The 20,604-nt window shown below is 41.8% G+C and overlaps 1 pseudogene; it reads right to left on the reverse strand.

Annotated features, from left to right (window-relative positions):
- Window positions 1-13,129: 13,129 nt before the first annotated feature.
- On the reverse strand, window positions 13,130-13,234 carry LOC139009711 (U5 spliceosomal RNA; annotated as a pseudogene).
- Window positions 13,235-20,604: the final 7,370 nt, after the last annotated feature.

The following is a 20,604-nucleotide window of genomic DNA, read 5'->3' on the forward strand; positions in this document are numbered from 1 at the left end:
CTGCCCCGCCGCTGTGGCGGAAGCGTCTCCAGGCTTCTTCTCTCATTGGGCGTACTTCGCGTCAATCAAAGCAACCTCTCTGCCGGTACATTGGCCCGCAGTGTTTCCCCGAATCCTTTGCGGAGCAGGAATCTGCGTCCTCGCGTGGCGATGGCGCGGGGGGCGGACCTCGCCTCGCGGGAGGAAGCTCGGGCCTGTGGGCGAGTGTGGGGAGGCCGGGCCCAGGCTCAGGGCGAAGGGGAGGGAGGGAGGCCGACCTCCGGATGGCAGGGGAGGGCGACTGAGGAAACAGCCTGCGGAATTTACTTCCACCTGCCAGCCCGGCCCAGTGGCTCTGAGGCGGGTGCTGGGGGCTGTATGTATTTGGATAATCACTGGTTGCATTAGTAGCCCATTAGTGAAGCTGGACGCAGCCCGCCCTTCTCGCCTCTCCTCCTCGGAAGGGATTTGTTCGCTCTGGTCCTCTGTGTTCCAGTGCTGTCAGCTGCTTGTCCGCATGATGTACCGGGGGCCTCGCCCTCCATCCGTCTTCCAGGCCTCCACTACCCAGCCAAGTTTTGTGGAGCTCCCTTGGTACTTAATGTGTCTACTTGTTTATCTCGCCTACTAGACAATAAGGCTGGAGCCCTAACCCAACAGGACTGGCATCCTTAAAAGCAGAGGTAAAGACTGACAGATTTTACCGTATGAAAATGAGACATTTCTGTATGGCAAAGACTATATTAAGCGAAGTAAACAAGCACACAAATTAAAAGCATGGGATTGGAGATAACTGTGTTAAATGATGAGAGGATCTTCTATTTGTGATGGATAACTATCTTCACATACTTACAAACAACACCACACAAATGACTTTCTGGTCCCAAGAGAGAAAATGTAACTTTACCAGTATAATCTGATGGTATAAATTAGCGTTGCTAGTTAGGGAATTGCCAGAGATTATCTGTCTGCTGATGTAATTCAGTATGAAGTACACAACCTACATCATTTAACCAAGAATGTGTAACTTGAACTTAATTAAACAATAGTACCTAATTTGCCTTTTATAGGAAATGTAGGAGATAAAGAAAACACTTAAAAAAAAAAAAAAAAAACCACCACAAGGAAACAATCACACAAATCCAGAAAGTAACCCATTCCAAAGGAGATAATTGTCCATTCTCTACAATAAGTCAGTGCATGAATAAAGAGACTAGACTAGATTAAAAAGGACTTAAAAGATGGTACAGCCAGATAGATGCCTATGACTTAGGAGATAAAGAAACCACTTAAAAACAAAACAAACAAAAACACCACAAGGCCCCCATGTCCATTCCTGGGCCCAGACCTCAAACCCAGAATCCAATCATCTATTGAGGTCCCAAACCTGCTTCCAAGGCCCAGAAATCCCTGTGCGGTCCAGACCGCCATCCCAGGACCCAGACCAACATCCAGGTCCCAGAATTTCATGACAAGGCCCAGATATCCATTCTGGAGCCCAAGCCTCAAACCCAGAATCCAGTCCTCTATCGGGGGCCTAGACCTCCATCCATGGTCCAGACCTCCATTCCATGACCAAGAGATGCAGCCTATGACCCAGATGTCCAGCCTGCGACCCAGACCTCCACCCAGGACCCAGATGTCCATGTCACGACCCAACACACCATCCGGGACTCAGCCTTCCATCCCTGGCCCAGACCTCCATCTCTGGCCCAGATCTCCATCCAGAGCTTAGACCTTCATGCCAGGGGCCAAAACTCGATCCAGGGACCCTAACCGAAAACCCAAAATCCAGTCCTGTATCGTACGCCCAGATCTACATCCAGGGCCCATACCTCCTTCATAGGCTCAGGCCTACATCTGGGTCTGAGACTTTCAGGCCAAGCCCAGAAGTCCATCCTGGAGTTCAGACCACCAACTCAGAATCCAGTCTTGTATCAGAGGCCCAGACCAACATTCGGGTCCCAGACATTCATGCCAAGGCCCATCTGTCCATTCTGAGGCCAAGAATTCAAACGGAGAATCCAGTCCTGTATTCGGGGCCCAGACCTCCATCCATGGCCCAGACCTCCATTCAATGACTCATAGGCCCAGCATACGAACCAGACCTCCACCTGGGGCCCAGATGTCCAACCCACAACCGAGCCCTCTCTCTGAGACATAACCTTCCATTCAAGGCACAGACATGCATGCCAGGACCCAGACCTCCATTAGGGGCCTAGGCCCTCATGCCAGGGCCCAGAACTCGATCCAGGGACCCTATCCTCGAACCCAGAATACAATCCTGTATCGGGTGCCCAGACTTCCATCCAGGGCTCTGACCTACATCCGGGTCCCACACATTCATGCCAAAACCCAGATGTCCATGCAGGGGGCCCAGGCCTCTAACCCACAAACCAGTCCTATATCAGCGGCCCAGACCTCCATCCGGAGTTCTGACCTACAACCGGGTCCCAGACATTCATGCCAAAACCCAGATGTCCATTCAGGGGGCCCAGGCCTCTAACCCACAAACCAGTCCTGTATCAGGGGCCCAGACCTCCATCCGGGGTTCTGACCTACATCCGGGTCCCAGACATTCATGCCAAGGCCCAGATGTCCATTCTGGATCCCAGATTTCAAACCCATAATCCAGTCCTATATCTGGTGCCTAAACTTCCATCCGGGACCCATTCCTCCATCAGTGTCTCAGGCCAACAACCAGGTTCCAGACCTTAAGGCTGGTCCAGAACTCCATACCGGGGTTCAGCCCTCAAACCCAAATGCAGTCCTGTATCAGGGGTCCCACACCTCCATCCGGGGCCCATTCCTCCATCAGGTGCTCTGACCTACATCCTGGTCCCAGACATTAATGCCAAAGGCCCAGATTTCCATTCCAGGGCCGAAATATCGAACACAGAATCCACTTCTGTATCATGGGCCAGCCCTCCATCCATAACCCAGACTTCCATTCCATGACCCAGAGGTCCAGCCTATGACCCTGATGTTCAGTCTATGACCCAGAAGTCCACCCAGGGTCCAGATGTCCACCCCACGACCCAACCCTCCCTCTAGGACACAACCTTCCATCGCCGGCCCAGGCTTCCATCCCAGGGCCCAGAACTCCATCCAGGACCTAGACCTTCAGCCAGTGCCCAGAACTCGATATGGGTACCCTGTCCTCGAACCCAGAATCCAGTCCTGTATCGGGTGCCCCTCAGGCCTACATCTGGGTCCCAGACATTCAGAACGGGCCAAGAAGTACATCCCGAGCCTCAGACATGGAACCCAGAATCCAGTCATGTATCAGGGGCCCGTACCTCCATCAGGTACAGGTCCCAGACTTTCAGCAAGTCACCAGAAGTCATTCCCGCAGCTCAGACCTCGAAGCCAGAATCCAGTCCTGTATCAGGTACCCAGACCTCTATCCCGGGTCCATACCTCCAACCGGGGCTCTGACCTACATCCGGGTCCCAGACCTTCAGGCTGGGCAAAGAAGTACATCCCAGGGCTGAGACCTTGGGCAAACAGAAGGCAGGAGAGTATTCAAACTGCAATCTAGTTCTGATACCTGGGAAGGGAGAGCAGGAAGGAAAGAGGACTGGGTAGGAAAAGCTCAGAGTGGAATGCAATTGTGAGAAAATCTTAGACCAAGGAGGATCCCCAGAATAAAAATTGCCCTGTAGAGGAGTCCTATCCTGGGCAGGAATAGCCAAGCTCTAGCATCTAAACTGTACTTGGTCATTGGCTGGGTGCAACCCAAGGTAAGTGTGACCTTAGCATGAGCGGGTTTGAAGGTGTGGCAGCTGGAAGGTGTTAGTTATGCTCCTCACAGTTGTTTCTCTTAAAGCAGCAGTTCTCAACCTGTGGGTCACAACCCCTTTGGCGGTCAAACGACCCTTTCACAGGGGTCGCCTAAGACCATCCTGCATGACAGATATTTACATTACGATTCATAACAGTAGCAACATTACAGTTATGAAGTAGCAACGAAAATAATTTTATGGTTGGGTCACAACATGAACTGTATTTAAAGGGCCAGAAGGTTGAGAACCACTGTGACTCAAAGGGTATCTGACCAGTATGCCCTCATCACTGTTGTGCAAGCCTTGCAAAGGTCTGAATGGAGAGCATATCAAAAAGAGAAAGTGGTGCCCTTGCCAGTGTGGCTCAGTTGGTAGGAGCATTGTCCTATACACCTAAAGCTTTCAGATTCCATCCCAGGACCCAGTTGGGGTGCATTTAGGAGGCAGCCCATCCATGTCTTCTTTCTCACATCAGTGATATTTTCATTCTCTCTCTCTCTCTCTCTCTCTCTCTCTCTCTCTCTCTCTCTCTCTCCTCCACTCTCTAACCATGTCCTCAGCTGAGGATTAAAAAAAAAAGGAGGAATTGGCAAAGGCCCTAAGATAGTAACAAAGTTGGTATATTTGAGGAAAGAAAAGAATCCAATCATTTGAAGCATATAAAGGATGGCAAAGTGGTACAAGAAGTCAGATTGATAAGCAGAGTCCTAATCATATAAAGCCTAATAGACCATGATGAAGGGATGAGTTTTATTTCAAGTGTAATGGAAATCCATCAGCAGGTTTTAAGCTGTGAATTATTATGATCTGATTTAGGTTTTAGAGCCAAACTTCCTGAAACAATCTATATTTACAGCATCCCTTTCCGAATATCTTATTTTCTCCCAACCCACAGCAAATCTGACTTACATCCTTACCCCTCTACTGGAAGTGCTTTTATTAAGTCACCAAAGACTTCTTAATTGCTAAGTTCAATTGTATCTTGGCAATTACCATCCTAGTTGTCTCCTGGGTCACATCTGCATGTTGACTATTCATTTCTTAAAACTGCTCATGGCTGCTTTTTACTACTCCTTCCTAGTTTCCTATGCTGGCTTTTCTTCATCCACTCCCTAAGTGTGTGTTTGTTTACTTATTTGTTTGTTTGTTTGTTTTTAATTATGTCCTTAATACTTTCATACTATCCCTAGGCCTTTTCATCTTCAAACGTCTAAATTTTTTTCCTCTACTTTCAGTGTTCAAACCTAGATTTCCATCTTAATAGAAACTAATATACCAAAATAAAATTATCTTCTTCTGAAAGACTCCTTATGCATAGAGATATCTTAGATAATGGCATCACCAGTTATATAACTTCTTGGAATAACATTTAACTCCTCACTACTGTCAAAGTATAGTTTTCAAATTTAAAGATGTGACTGTTATAAAAATATAGAATAGCCCTAACCAGTTTGGCTCAGTGGATAGAGCATAGGCCTGCGGACTCAAGGGTCCCAGGTTTGATTCCGGTCAAGGGCATGTACCTTGGTTGCGGGCACATCCCCAGTGGGGAGTGTGCAGGAGGCAGCTGATCAATGTTTCTCTCTCATCGATGTTTCTAACTCTCTATCCCTCTCCCTTCCTCTCGGTAAAAAATCAATAAAATATATTTTTTTTAAAAAATATATAGAATAAATGTGTTTCCAAGATCTATATAACTCTTTAGTGAGGAAACCAGCAAGATGATAAAGCTGGTTCACAGAAAAATTAGAGAAACTGAGAATCCATAGCCAGTCACAAAAGGCAAGCTAAAGTAAATTTTCTAAGTTACAATGTCCTATAGGTGAATGTCCTATAGGTCAAAATAAACTATAGCCTTTGGAGTTAAATTCTCCACCAGACATTGCATCTATACGGCCAAAATCTACAAGTTAATATTGTATACAGTCTTAGCCCTAATCAATAACAAATCAAACAAATGTAAGCCTGCTAGTGAATTAAATAAGCATTGGGTAGATCTATTAAGCCGTGTTCCATAATGACATACAGCTACCCTTTGGTGTTATTTCCAAGTTTGGCATATTTTTTCCTACACTTTTCCTTGATCCCACATCACCATCAAGTGGTGATAGAGCTATATTCTAAAGACAAATCTGCCTGACTCCAATGCCTATGTTTTTCCCCATGAAAAATGTGTTTGGCAAATTCAAGTAGTGCACAAAAGATGAGTAGGAATAAGTATTGAGAAAAGGCTTCTGGTTTTTAAAATTAGTAAATAACAATAATGAAAAGAATATGGCTTTGGAAAATCAATAGAGTAGACCTACTCATAAAGTCAATTAATTCACTAGTATAATTCAATAGGAAATAGAGAGTTTTTTCTATATTTACTGCTTCATAATAGCCTTCATTTCAAAATTTTTATGTCAAAGAGGCATATTTTGAGGTAGCATATTCTGCTACCATTCAGGTGGTAATATCTCTTTAGGGCCCTGAGATTCCACACCTCCTATGGAATACAGCTACAGAAGGATCAGAGTTGGTTCCAAAGCATGGGGTCCAGAACTAAGGGCAATATATAGCTAGTCACATTTAGGCCTAGCATTATCCACACTTCCAGGTTCCAGCAGTGAACACAGTAGACTCTAATGCTATTGACTAGAAAGAGCAAAGGACTGAAGACCAAAATATGCTGAAGAATATAATGAAAATGAAGTCGAAGCTATAAATCCATACTAAAAGGCTGCTTTCCACTTAAAAAGTAAGCCATCAAGCCTTCAGAGTTACTTTGATGGATTGAAAATTTCCCTGTGAAGCATTTCATGACACTGAAAAATTATTGATTAATCTCAGATCTCCTCCTCAAATCAGAATGTTTAGAAGCCAGCAGTGGTATGATAGCCAGCTTTTGTGAGTTTCGGCTAAAAAAGAAGAAATTTCTTTTTATAACCTTTTTGTTTGTCTTTATATTTTTTTAAACCAAAACAGTTTTATTAAGATATTCATGTTTGTAGATTCATAGCATGTCTTTAAACCCAAATGGAGTTCCTAGCAGAACAGTCAGAAACAAAGGATTTTGCTTTTTTTTTTTTAATGAATTCTCATCAGTAATGAGGCACTAAACATGCTACTGAATATATTATAGAGAAGATTAATAGGGTATTTTTAGCTACCACCTACATACTATAGGCAGACAACATCAAGAGCATGAGGGAAATAATGGTTCTTTTAGTTTAATAAATCATAATGTTCCTGAACAATTATTCTTTTTTCTTCCAAAATTGGGGCATCTAATTATATGAAGTGATTACTGTAGCAGCAGCTTTAATATGAAGAAAGAGAGAGAGAGAGAGAGAGAGAGAGAGAGAAAGAAGAAGAAGAAGAAGGAGGAGGAGAAGAAGAAGAAGAAGAAGAAGAAGAAGAAGAAGAAGAAGAAGAAGAAGAAGAAGGAGAAGAAGAAGAAGAAGAAGAAGAAGAAGAAGAAGAAGAAGGAGGAGGAGGAGGAGGAGGAGGAGGAGGAGGAGGAGGAGGAGGAGGAAGAAGAAGAAGAGGAGGAGGAGGAGAAAGGAGAGGGAAGGGAAATTAGGCTATTAAACAAAAATCATAATAATTTTTAAAGTATTTTGACTAAAGAGTAAAATGTGGGAATTGGTAACTAGAAGAAAAAGGAAACACTAAAAAATTATATTTTGGACTTATACCAGTTAATATCTGAATATTAAAGGAAAGGAAAACTTTATGAATATAAATTTTTAAAAAGCAAGGAACCAGGCCAGTGTGACTCAGTGGCTGAGCATCGACCCATCAACCAAGAGGTCACTGGTTCGATTCCAGTCAGGTGAAACTCCTTTATTCAAAAAACTAATTCAGGATTGAATAGAATCACAGAAATGTTAAAAGTAGAAATAAACTTATGTCTCATCTATACCTTAAACCCTTCTTTTAATAGATAGATGATAACCAAGATTTTGAGAAGTTAGATGATTTGCTTAATGTCACACAACTAATTGGTGAAGAAATTGAAGTTAGATCTTCTTTCTAATGTTATTCCTTTATATTTCTCTTCAATGTGGGTTATTTACATTATAGACAAAAAAGAGAAAATATGAACTGCTGTTGGGTTCTTGATGTATTATTTTTAATGACCAGGAACTAAACCATGAAAGTTCTAGGGAAATCTGACAAGCAGAGCAAAGAGTGAAGAGTAGTAGATGTAGCATACCACTTTCTGCCATTATCTCATTACATTTGATCACATTCAGAAGTGACCAGCTCAGCTTCTAAACCAGGGGTGGGCAAACTTTTTGACTTGAGGGCCACAATGGGTTCTTAAACTGGACCGGAGGGCCGGAACAAAAGCATGGATGGAGTGTTTGTGTGAACTAATATAAATTCAAAGTAAACATCATTACATAAAAGGGTACGATCTTTTTTTTTTTAGTTTTATTCATTTCAAACGGGCCGGATCCGGCCCACAGGCCGTAGTTTGCCCACGGCTGTAACTGCCATCTCAGTAGGGGAAGAAACTGTATGATGACATTTCAACCCTCTAAAGTGGATATAAATAAAGAGAGAAAACATGTCTGGCATGCAAGTCTCAGGCTCTGCCTTTGTTATAATAAGGAGCGAATCTGAAAATAGTAGTCAGTCTCGATGTTGCGTAAGAGAGACTGACAGACTGCCTCGGGCTTTTATTCCACAGTAATGCCTGGTTTTCGTCTTGGAATTTGAGACTGGCAATATAGCATTGTGTTAAGATCACAAGCTTTGGATTTGAATCCAGGCTCTAGCATTCGCCAGCTAAGTGATATGGACAATTTATTTAACCTCCACAAGCATCAGTTTGCACATATATAAAATGGTGACAGGAATAGTTCCTACCATCTTCATTGGGTTGTTGTGAGAATTGAGTACCTTAGTTTGGATTTCCCACTCTAAGACATAGATTTGGGTTCAAATAATTTATTTGGGGAAAGAGCCCAGGAAACGTGGTGAGGGTGTACTGAAGTGAGACAGGGAAGGGGATGCTGCTGGGGATCCTCCATGAAAGGCTAGGAAGCTAGGAAGGGTAGTTTTCCCCTATCTCCATTCCTCATTGGTTGGGGGTTGCTCCAGGGGGATTGACTCTCAGACACTCTGGCTTACCTTGGGCACAGGTCAAGCACACTCCAGGATCAGAGAAAGCCCTTACCCAGAAAGGTTCAGGCTTGAGATTGGAAGCTTTGGATTTTCCCAGGAATTTCCACCAAGGCTACAGGTGATCTCTGAAGGGAGCTGAGCAGTTAAGGGCAGGGCATTGACAGCATCTTCCATAGTTTATCATAGTAACATCTGGAACATAGTTAACACTAACAAACAATATAGCTAATTAAAGTGAAAAATATTAAGCACTGAGAAAGCAAAGGGAAAGTCTTCCCAATTAAAAAGAGGAAATGCTATTACCAAGGAAATTAGATTAAATGCACTCAAATCAGAAATCTGGAAGTCATCCTTCACATCTTCTTCCTCCTATCCCACCAATTTTATCACCCTTTTCCACGTCCCATCAACTTAATCACATTAACACTTCTCCCTTCTCTCTTCTCAACTCTTTAAAGCAGAAATTTCACTTTTTTTTTTTTTTTTTGCTTGAATTATTATAACCTCCTAACGGGTCTTCCTGCCATTCTCACTTTCTTGTCTCACCCTGACCGCCATTCATCCCATTCATTAAATACTGTCAGAATGCTTTTTCTAAAACCCAGCTCTGATAGAGAATCCTCTACTTCACAACTTCAGATACTTCAGTGATTCACCATTTATTTCTGGGTGAAATTAAAACTCTTTGGCTTAGGATACAAGGATTTAGTCCTGCTTATTTCTCCAGTTTTTCCTTGTGCCTCACTCTCAACTCCTAAATTTCAGTATAAGAAATCTTCTTTGGCACTTCATATAGGCCACGCTTTTTCATCATTCAATGCCATTTTCCATGTTTTCCCCCACATTTTTTTCATTTAGAAAACTACTGGGTTTTATTCAAGAATTCAATTTGGTATCATCTTTTATGAAAAATTATTCCTGATATTTAACCTTCCTTCCTGGTATGGATCAGTGATTAAACGGCATTTCTGTATATCTCTTAAAACTTAGCACTTTTATTATACAAGTCTGTTACTTTCAGTCTTACTAATTAGATGAGTATTCTTCATAATCAGATACTGAGTGTCTGCATTCTTAACAAGTACCCAAGGTGATTTTTATTCCTACTGAAAAACCATTTTATATTATAAGTGCTTCCTAAGGAGAAAACCTTTTTCTCTCTGTAATTCTAGTACCTAACATAGCACCTAGCATGTAGTTGATACTCAATAAGTAATTCTTGTCCACGGCGGCAGTCTCCGGTGTTTACCTATGCCGCCATCTTCGATTCTCTCACAATAAGTAATTCTTGAATTAATATAAACATCTGTTTGAGTTTTCAGTATTTTCACTCTTTCCTCTATCAGGTTGCCACTTGTATCAATAAAATTCATTAAAGAATTATTTTTAGCCCAGCCAATGTGGCTCAGTGATTGAGCATAGACCTTTGAGCCAGGAGATCATGGTTCGATTACCGGTCAGGGAACATGCCCAGGTTGCAGGCTTGTTCCCCAGGGGGGCAAGCTGATCAATGATTCTCTCTCATCATTGATGTTTCTCTCTCTCTCCCTCTCTGAAATCAATAAAAACATATATTTTTAAAAAGGATTTTCATCCAGTGATCCCACTTCTAGGAATATATCCTAAGAAGCCCAAAACACCAATCAGAAAGAATGTATGCACCCCTATGTTCATAGCAGCGCAATTTACAATAGCTAAGATCTGGAAACAGCACACGTGCCCATCAGTAGGTGAGTGGATATAAAAAGCTGTGGTACATTTATACCAGAAACTACTATGCAACAGTAAAAATAGTAGGATCTCTTACCCTTTGAGACAGCATGTCAAACTCACGGCCTGCAGGCCGCATACAGCCCACAATGAATATTTTTGCGGCCCAGCCTATATAATGGTATGTAAGAAACGTTTTAATAAAAATTTCATAAATTAATTTTACAATATCATGTTATACATAATTATTAATAACGAACTAAAACATTCATTAATGACTGATTACTGTAATTGTGTTGCATTCATTTCCCTTACGTGCCTTACGCACAGGCACACCATTTCTCTCCACTAATACTAGCAGCAAATATTTTAGCAGCCGATAGCCATGTCATTAGTCTTGTACTGACTTGTTTGGTCTGCACAACAGGAAATATTTCGCTTTCAGAGAACAAAAAAAAAATAGGTTTATTTGTGTTATGCTTATTAATTTGTATAGTTATTCAGTGCCTGGTAAGTTAATGTTTAAGAAAAATACTAATTTTTATTAAAATATTCTATTATTTTACATTAATTCATTACTCATTTATTTCAGCCCTTTGTATTCAGCATGTCTCTGTCGAAATAAACCTACATTTCTATGAAAATTGAAGCTTTTGTTTTTTTGCGACCCACATAAACTTAAACCTTGTTTATTTGCCCTGTGTTAGCCTTTGAGTTTGACATGCTTGAATGAAATAAGCCAGTCAGAGAAAGATAAGTATCGCATAATCTCACTCATATATGTGGAATCTAATGAACAAAATTAACTGATGAACCAAGTAGATCCAGAGACATAAAAGCATGGAACAGACTGTCAAATCTCAGAGGGAAGTCAGGGGAGGGTGGATGGGTGGGAAGAGATCAACCAAAGAACTTGTATGCCTATATGCATAACCCATGGACACAGACAATAGGAAGTCTGTGGTGAAGGCTTGCGGGGAGGTGGGAAAGCTAGACAGGGTCAATGGCGGGGGGGAGGGGGAACATATGTAAAACTTCCATCAGTAAATATTTAATTTCAAAAAATAAAGAATTATTCCCTGTACAAATGGTATTGTAAATTCAGAATCTCATTGGTGATTTGCCACTCTTCCAGCTACGTGGCTATTAATTTTGACCTGTTGTTCCACTTTTTCACCATTGATCACCATTAAACCTTTTCCATGAAGAGTATTTAGTCTCATTAGTTTTGTTAATAAAATCTAGAATGGTTCTCAAACACATAAATCAGAGAGGCCTGGAAAGATTATTAAAAATAGAGATGGCTGAGCCTCAATCTTATAGATTCTAATTCAGTATTTGAGAGAGGGCTCTGTACTCAGTCTTGAAGAAGTAATTATCCCTTATAATAAATAGATCTATGTATTATATAAATAGAGTAAAGATTGACATTTCTACACACTGGTAGACATTTATGTTTTACTTCCTCTAGACAAATACCTGTTTCAAGAGGTTATCAACACACTTTACAAATAGCTCTTGACGGTTAGCATTACTATTTTATTTTTCATTGAGTGACTTGCCTACTAACTTAAAGTACCTATAGAGAATCCATTGTCTAATTTTTTTCCTTTACTCTTAGTAGATGTAGAGGTAGATTGTATACTTATCAATCTACTAGGATTCTTTGCTTTTATTAAATGATTTCATTATAGCAAAATTGGGAATGTAGTGAAAGAATTTGGTTATGGCCATCCAACTTTGGCTTATGTGTACTCACATGGCTTCCCTCCTGTATGCAGCTTTCTTACTAGATGATAAGATAAAACCTTACACCATCTCCAAACTTTGAATTTGTGCTTATTTTCCACAACTATAGCAGGATCTGTGTTACCTAAAGCATGACAACAGTTGGGGATGTGGGGACAGATGTAGGTGAGGATGAGTATATACAGCAATACTTTTTTCTTCTTACCTCTAGAACACTATGCAGGGGTAGCATCGCAATTTGTGCCTCGAACCTTTTTCAGTGTAGAAGGTTTCATTGTTTTACACGGGGCTCATAAATTGAGCCTGTTGGTCCCTCCGTCTAGTTTCTGCATCTCACATCTAGACTTTTATGTCTACCTTACAAGATGGCATGAAAAGACATTTTTAAATCTTGTTTGGCCGAGGCTGGATGGATTCCACCATGGCACTTTCCTGACCAAGGATGAAAAAGAAACTCCAGTCTGTTAGATTCGTTATAAGCAGTATGGTCCCCAACGTGTAAAACTTGCTTTAAAAGCGAAATCAGAAACTAGGCAGGGGGGTGGCGGGTAGTTTCCTTTAGGTGATACTTGGGTTCATGATGATTTGAAAATCCAAGGGGAACCTGGAAAAATCCCTACAATGGCCAGATGGAGTAAGAATATTTGGGGGAACTATGGTTTCTCATATTGTTATTAGAAATGAAATAGTTCTGAAGTAAAACAGAGTGATTCTTTTTTACATAGGACTACGAAAATGTATACCAATGCAGAAAAAATGATAATGTTCGGGTTTTCTGTTTATCTGTAAATAAAATTAGGCTGTATCTATAAATGTAATTTTTTTTATTGTTCCTCTCCACGGAAATCTTTAGTAAAAGGTGAAAGATTTATACGATCTGAAAAGAAACCAGGGTATATTATAATTTTTATAAGTTTAAATGTCAAAGTTTTTTTTGTGTTGGAGAGTCTCATAAAACTTTGTTTATTTTATAATCAAAACTATATTTTACATACTTCCTTTTTAAACTTTAATATGAAGTATTAATTTGATTTTGTTATTTGGTTTAGGTAGTTTAACCTCTGACAATCTCTTCAGTGAAACATTGTCTTTTTAAAATATATTATTATTGATTTCAGAGAGGAAAGGAGAGGGAGAGAGAGAGAAACATCAATGATAAGAGAAAATCATTGATCGGCTGTCTCCTGCATGCCCCTTTCTGGGGATCGAGCCTGAAACCCTGGGCATGTGCCCTGACTGAGAATCGAACCTTGACCTCCCGGTTCATAGGTTGATGCTCAACCACTGAGTAACACCGACAGGGCAAACATTGTCTTTTATTAATATTTTCTTCAATTATAAAACTATCTTTGCCTGCTCTAAATTATATCCTACATATTTAATAGTTATGGAATATAACCTGAAAATACAGAGAAGAGTGGCAAAATCTGAAACCTTAATTGAATATTAATAATTGCTTTCTAAAACCAAATGTCTTTTTAGAACCACATAAAGAAAATATTAATGTGAAACTTCATGAGAAAAAAAAATTGTTTTACTGAATTTCTTCAATGAAACCACTAGATGGCAATATCTTTGTATATTTGTGAATACACTAGACAAATGGCTCTTGAAGAAAACACCATATCTTTTTTAACTTTCATCTCAGTTTCCAAATGGTTATTCCTCAATTCTAAAGAAATGAAACACAAGTTAAAGAGTGCTCTATTATTGTGTTTGGGTTGCAGTAAATTAAAGTCCTTCTTTGACAGCCAGAGAAGTCACAGGGTCACTGAGATGGAAAATGGCTTCACGTTGGAGCACACAGATGTCCAAGATTTAGGCCTGAAAATAGACTTTATAGAAAGATGTAATTGAAACAGTGCTCTTGAATCAGTCTTCATTTCTTTCCTCTGATTTTTTTCTTGCTCACCTAATTTTTTTAAATATATCTAAAATTTATTTTTCTCTTTTGTGGATTAAAAACAAAGCAAATAAATAACAACAACAACAACAAAAACAGCCAAGGAGTAATAGAAAGATTTTGAGGGCAGACTGAACCTTGTGGAGAAGATTCCTTTACAGTCAGAATATACCCAAAATATTCTCTCTATCTCACTAATTTTTCTGTAATTTGGGTTTACATATTTAGTAACCTGTCTGAGTTTTTTAATTGGAACTAAACACCAGACATTTAACTGCTAAAGTATGATGTTCTAAAAGAAAAAAAAATATTTTTTTACTCTCACATAGGTATAAAATGAACACATGCGAAAGATTTTCAACTCACCCTGCTAGTTTGATTCCCAGCCAGGGCACATGCCTGGGTTTTGGGCTTAATCCCCAGTAGGGGGTGTGCAGAAGGAAGTCAATCAATGATTCTCTCTCATCATTGATGTTTCTATCTCTTTCTCTCCCTCCCTTTTCCTCTCTCTGAAGTCAATTAAAAAGAAAACATTCTTTTAAAAGAAAGATTTTCAACTCATTAATAATTGAGGGAGTTAGTTCAAAGGAAAATTTCAGAAACATACACACATAACAAGGAATTCTGAAAAGAATGTGCTGATAGATACAAAAGTGATTAATTTAAGTACGAATTTAAATGTTTGTGGTCATCTTTTCTAGAAGGCAGAAATCAATTTTATATCTACGAGACAAAAATAATTTGCATTGTTATGTATAAGAATTATTTGCATTACTACTACTTTTGTATAAACTAATTTCTATGGTATTGAGATGTAAAAGAGCCTGCTCAATAGAGAGTTGATCATAGATACACAACCTGCCCTGGCCAGATGGCTCCGTGGATTAGAGTGTGGTCACAAACCAAACAAGGTTCAATACCTGGTCTAGGCCCATATGGGAGACAAATAAGTGATGTTTCTCTCTCACATTGATGTTTCTCTCTCTCTCTCTCTCTCTCTCTCTCTCTCTCTCTCTCCCACTCCCCCTTCCCTTCATCTCTCTCTAAAAATCAATGAAAACATATTCTCTGGTGAGGATTTTTTAAAAAAGAAAGATACACAACCTTATATAATCAAACAATCTGCTAAACTCAGTAATCTCTTTTGCCCATTTCCAAGTAGTGGACAATTTTCTCCAACATTACTATTTTTAAAAATAATTATGTTGGTGGGATAAGCAATATAATTGCAGAAAGAGCCTTATTCTATGTGCTGCAATATTAGGACAAACCACAAGGAGGCATTTTTTTGCACTAGATTTTCTACACAGATGGTAACCAGGACCAATGATTAAGTCAGGGTCACTGTTACTAAGTTTTGGAATAAATTGATCTGACAATGAATTTTCTTAACTCTAGAAGTAGATGCCAGAGGAGGTGAGCAAAGTATTTTTCCTAAATTAAAAGAGAATAGATATTACTTGTTGGCTCACTATTTTGAGTGTGACATATTGCCACAAAATATTCTCAAATCTGGAGATGTGCCCCAATTTCTCCAGATAATTAAATTTGGAAAAAAATAAGAGAGCACAGTACAGCCGAAACCGGTTTGGCTCAGTGGATAGAGCGTCGGCCTGCGGACTGAAAGGTCCCAGGTTCGATTCCGGTCAAGGGCATGTACCTGGGTTGCGGGCACATCCCCAGTGGGAGATGTGCAGGAAGCAGCTGATCGATGTTTCTCTCTCATCGATGTTTCTGACTCTCTATCTCTCTCTCTTCCTCTCTGTAAAAAATCAATAAAATATATTAAAAAAAAAAAAAAGAGAGAGCACAGAACATCTCATGAACTAAGAAAGATCAAGTTTGAGAAAACAAATGCTTACAAGGGCAAGGCAGATATGTAGAATAAAGTAGGCTGGGTATAATACAGCACACAGTAGGAGAACTGTGACAAATTTGGAAGCTCATGCCCCATCTAAAGAGAAAGACTACTGTTTAGGTCCAACTAAATGAAAATAGAGACCCCAAAATGCCATATTCTAGGATTTTTTTTTCAAGAGAAGAAAACCAAATTGTTCTATGGATTCTCCTATTTGTTTTTTTCTGGATGCTGGCCACTTAACAACAAAAATTAAACATGATCTGTCTTCCCTTCCTCCCCCAAAAAAAATTTGCTAAGAGAAATTTCTAGACTCCCTGTCCCATTTGAAGCCTGTTGAAGGGGCAAGTTCTGAGAAAGGTGTGATTGTAGAAGCAGTGGCTAGAATTGAACAGTAGAGATGAACAGATAAATGATAAGAATTTGTAGACTACATACCTATGAGCTCATTGGGAATCACCAGAAATGGATGCTTTGGGAGGAAGGTGAACTTTCCATAACAGAAAAAACTGTGAACATCAAAGACCAGTTTTATCATTTATTGTTCTCTTCATCCCCCACCTTAATGTGTCCAGTGCTGAGTATACTGAAGGAAATCAATGAATATTTGCTCATTGAGTTGTCATTTAGATAACAAGTCAAGTGGAAGGATCAATATAATAACTTCAATTTCAATTTTGTAACTGTGTGAGTGTGTGTGTGTGTGTGTGTGTGTGTAGTCTTAATTTCTTTAAATTAGTGGGGAAGGAATGATGTAAATTAATCCTATCTAATAAAAGAGAAACATGGTAATTAGCATACGACCGCTACCCTTCCCATTGGCTAATCAGGGCGATATGCAAATTAACTGCCAGCCAAGATGGTGGTTAACCGCCACAAAGATGGCGGCTAATTTGCATATGTAGGCACAGTGCTGGGAGGTGAAAGGGAAAGGACGGAAGAAGCCCCCTGCCACTGACGGTGATCAGAAACCCAGGGGGGAGCTAAGAGCTGGGGGCAAGGCCCCCAGTTGTGATCAGAGAACCGGGAGCCTTTGCCGCCCCGGCCAGTGATAGCGGGAAGCAGGGGTGGAGCCAGCAATGGGAGCTGGGCAGGGACGGAGCCGGCAGTCCGGGGAACTAGGGATCCCTTGCCCAGGCCTAAAGCCTTGGCCAAAGACATTAGGCCTGGGCAGGGGTGAAGCCTGCAATCGTGGGGAGCTGGGGGGTCTCTACACAGACCTAACGCCTTGGCCAGAGGCGTTAGGCCTGGGCAGGGGAGAACCAGCCATCGCAGGGAGCAGGGGGGGAATCAGTGATCCTGGGCAGCTGGGGGTCCCCCTGCCCAGGCCTAATGCCTTGGCCAGAGGCGTTAGGCCTGGGCAGGGGCGGAGCCTGCAATTGCCTAGAGTTGGGGGTCCCCTGCCCAGGCCTAGCCTTGCCCAGAGGCGTTAGGTCTAGGCAGGGGCGGAGCCTGCAACCACAGGGAGCTGGGGTCCCCTGCCCAGGCCTAAGGCCTCGGCCAGAGGCATTAGGGATGGGCAGGGGCGGAGTCAGCAATCGTGAGCAGCTGGGGGTCCCCTGCCCAGGACTAATGCCTCCACCAGAGCCCTTAGGTCTTGGCAGGGGCGGTGCCAGAGATCGTGGGTAGCAGGGGCGGAGCCGGGAATGGTGGGAGCTGGGGTCCCCTGCCCAGGCCTGACACCTCTGCCGGAGGCCTCAGGCCTGGGCAAGGGGCCAATCCGGTGATCAGTGATCAGAGGGTGATGAGGGTCAACTCCTCTGGCTGAGGCATCAGGCCTGGGCGGGGGGCGGAGCCAGCAATCAGAGGGGGCTGGGAGTCCCCTGCCCAGGCCTGATGCCTGGGCCAGAGGCATCAGGCCTGGGTGGGGGGCGGAGCCGGTGATTGGGGGGATATGAGGGTCCCCTTGCCCAGGCCTGAAGCCTGGGTCAGAGGCGTCAGTCTTGGGCGGGGGGTGGAGCAAGCGATCAGAGGGAGATGGGGGTCCCCTGCCCAGGCATGATTCCTGGGCCAGAGGCATCAGGCCTGGGCGGGGGTCAGAGCCAGTGATTGGGGGGAGATGGGGGTCCCCTGTCCAAGCCTGACACCTCTGGCAGAGGTGTCAGGCCTGGGCAAGGGCGGAGCTGGTGATCGGGGGGAGAGGGGGGTCCCCTGCCCAGGCCTGAATCCTGGGCCAGAGGCATCAGGCCTCGGCCAGGGGCGGAGCCAGCAATCGGAGGGGTCTGGGGGTCCCCTGCCCAGGTCTGACACCTCTGGCAGAGGCATCAGGCCTGGGCAAGGAGCCGATCCTGCGATTGGAGGGTGATGGGGGTCAACGCCTGAGGGCTCCCAGTATGTGAGAGGGGGCAGGCTGGGCTGAGGGACACTCCCCCCCCCCACCCCAGTGCACGAATTTCGTGCACTGGGCCCCTAGTTAACAATAAGATTCCAGAATGAAACTGGGAATATATTATCACCACAGACTGCTTTATTCCTTTAAAGATTTCACAAATCTATAGATGTATGTTTTTTTGTTTTGGGTTTTTTTTTTTTATTGATTTCAGAGAGGAAGAGAGAAGGGAGCGAGAGATAGAAACATCAATGATGAGAGAGAATCATTGATCAGCTGCCTCCTGCATGCCCCACACTAGAGATTGAGCCCACAACCCAGGCATGTGCCCTTGACCAGAATCAAACCCAGGATCCCTCAGTCTGCAGTCCGATGCTTTATCCACTGAGCCAAACCAGCTAGGGCTGTTTATTGTTTTTTTATTTGTTTTGTTTTGTTTTTGTTTGTTGTCTTTTTGCACCTACCATAACATACCTTTGGAATGTCAGGGTAACCTTTTTTTTGCCCAGACCCCTCAGGGCACAACCACTGCACCAGAGCAGAGTCCATAGAACCCTTCATAGTTATCTTGTTTTCCCATATACTCTCTCTATATGATGTAAAATTCTTAACTGTTACCCACAAACATAAAAGATGTCTATTCCTGCCGAACCGGTTTGGCTCAGTGGATAGAGCGTTGGCCTGCGGACTCAAGGGTCCCAGGTTCGATTCCGGTCAAGGGCATGTGCCTTGGTTGCGGGCACATCCCCAGTGGGGGGCGTGCAGGAGGCAGCTGATTGATCTCTCTCATCAATGTTTCTAACTCTCTGTCCCTCTTCCTTCTTCTCTGTAAAAATCAATAAAATATATTTAAAAAAAAAAAAAAAAGATGTCTATTCCTTTTACTTTTCATCCAATCTCAGAGATTTCCCCACTTTGCTTTCTCCCACCTTCCTAATCTGTCACCAGTGGATTCATGTAAGCCCCTTACATCTTCTCCTTTGATACTGGTGTATAAAATAACTGGTAAAGCTTCCATTACCTGGAGCATTTTCTCAATCCATTGAGATTTTGTTTCCTGGCAATTCCCATGTTTGGCTCAAAAAAACTAATAAAAATTCTCTACAGGTTTAAACATTTCTTTCATTGACATATGGTAAGAATATGTTTAATTTTTTAAGAACCTGCCAACTATCTTCTAAAGTGGCTGTACCATTTTGTATTACCAGCACTAGCTAAGATTTCTTATTGCTGCACATCCTTGACAGCATTTGGTGTTATTAGTGTCCTGGGTTTTGGTCATTCTAAAATGTATGTAGTGTTAGCTCATTGTTTTAATTTGTATTTTCCTGATGACGTATGATGTGGAGTAGCTTCTCATATGCTTATTTGCCAGCTGTATATCTTTTCTGAGGAAGACTACTATAGATTTTTAATGTTAATTTTATATCCTGCTACTTTGTTAGATTATCTTACCACTTTAAGTGTTTTTTCTCATTTATTTCCATTTATTATTTTGTGTGTGTGGTGTTTTTTTCCCAGAAGATGCTGCATTTGGTGTATACACAGGGTAAGGTGAAAATAGTTTTACAGTTGTATGTGAAAGTTTATTCTTGTATTATTATTTATTAATTACTGTATTATTTTTCCATAAGAACAACTGTAAACCTACCTTTGTCCCACCCTGTATTTAAACTTAAGAATGGGAGATTTTAGAGTTTCCTGTGTGAGAGTGGCAAGGAAGGGAGGTTCAGTAATTGTAGGGTGATCTGATTGGACCCTTTCCTGGGGACTCCAGATTCAGTATCATCCAGTCTTGTCGTTTGGGAGTCAAATTTCTAAGAAAAGGCTTTTTAAGTCTCCTGCCCAAAGATATATATAATCCTAGCTGCCAGCATTCTTTGAGCTAGGTTGGAGAAATCTGGGAGTGTGAACATTAAGGGTACAGTCTTCCACTGTACATAAACCTTTGCTTAATCCCTCTTTTTTCCATATAGGACCCACGCTTAACAAAGCTTAGTTTCCTCTGAGTAGAGATCCTGTTTTACCCTCCCCATATAACACTCCTCTAGTCAGGAGCAGATCCCAATTTTGTGGGACCTGAAATTTATGCAATTTGGGGGCTTTAAGAGAAAGAATAAAAAGTACATTTGTTTTACGAATTAACATGACCATTAAAACACATTTCTTGGGC

The sequence above is a fragment of the Myotis yumanensis genome, unplaced genomic scaffold (assembly GCF_028538775.1).
Source record: "Myotis yumanensis isolate MYYU_CA2020_CCGP unplaced genomic scaffold, mMyoYum1.0.hap1 SCAF_4, whole genome shotgun sequence".
Taxonomy (NCBI): Eukaryota; Metazoa; Chordata; class Mammalia; order Chiroptera; family Vespertilionidae; genus Myotis; species Myotis yumanensis.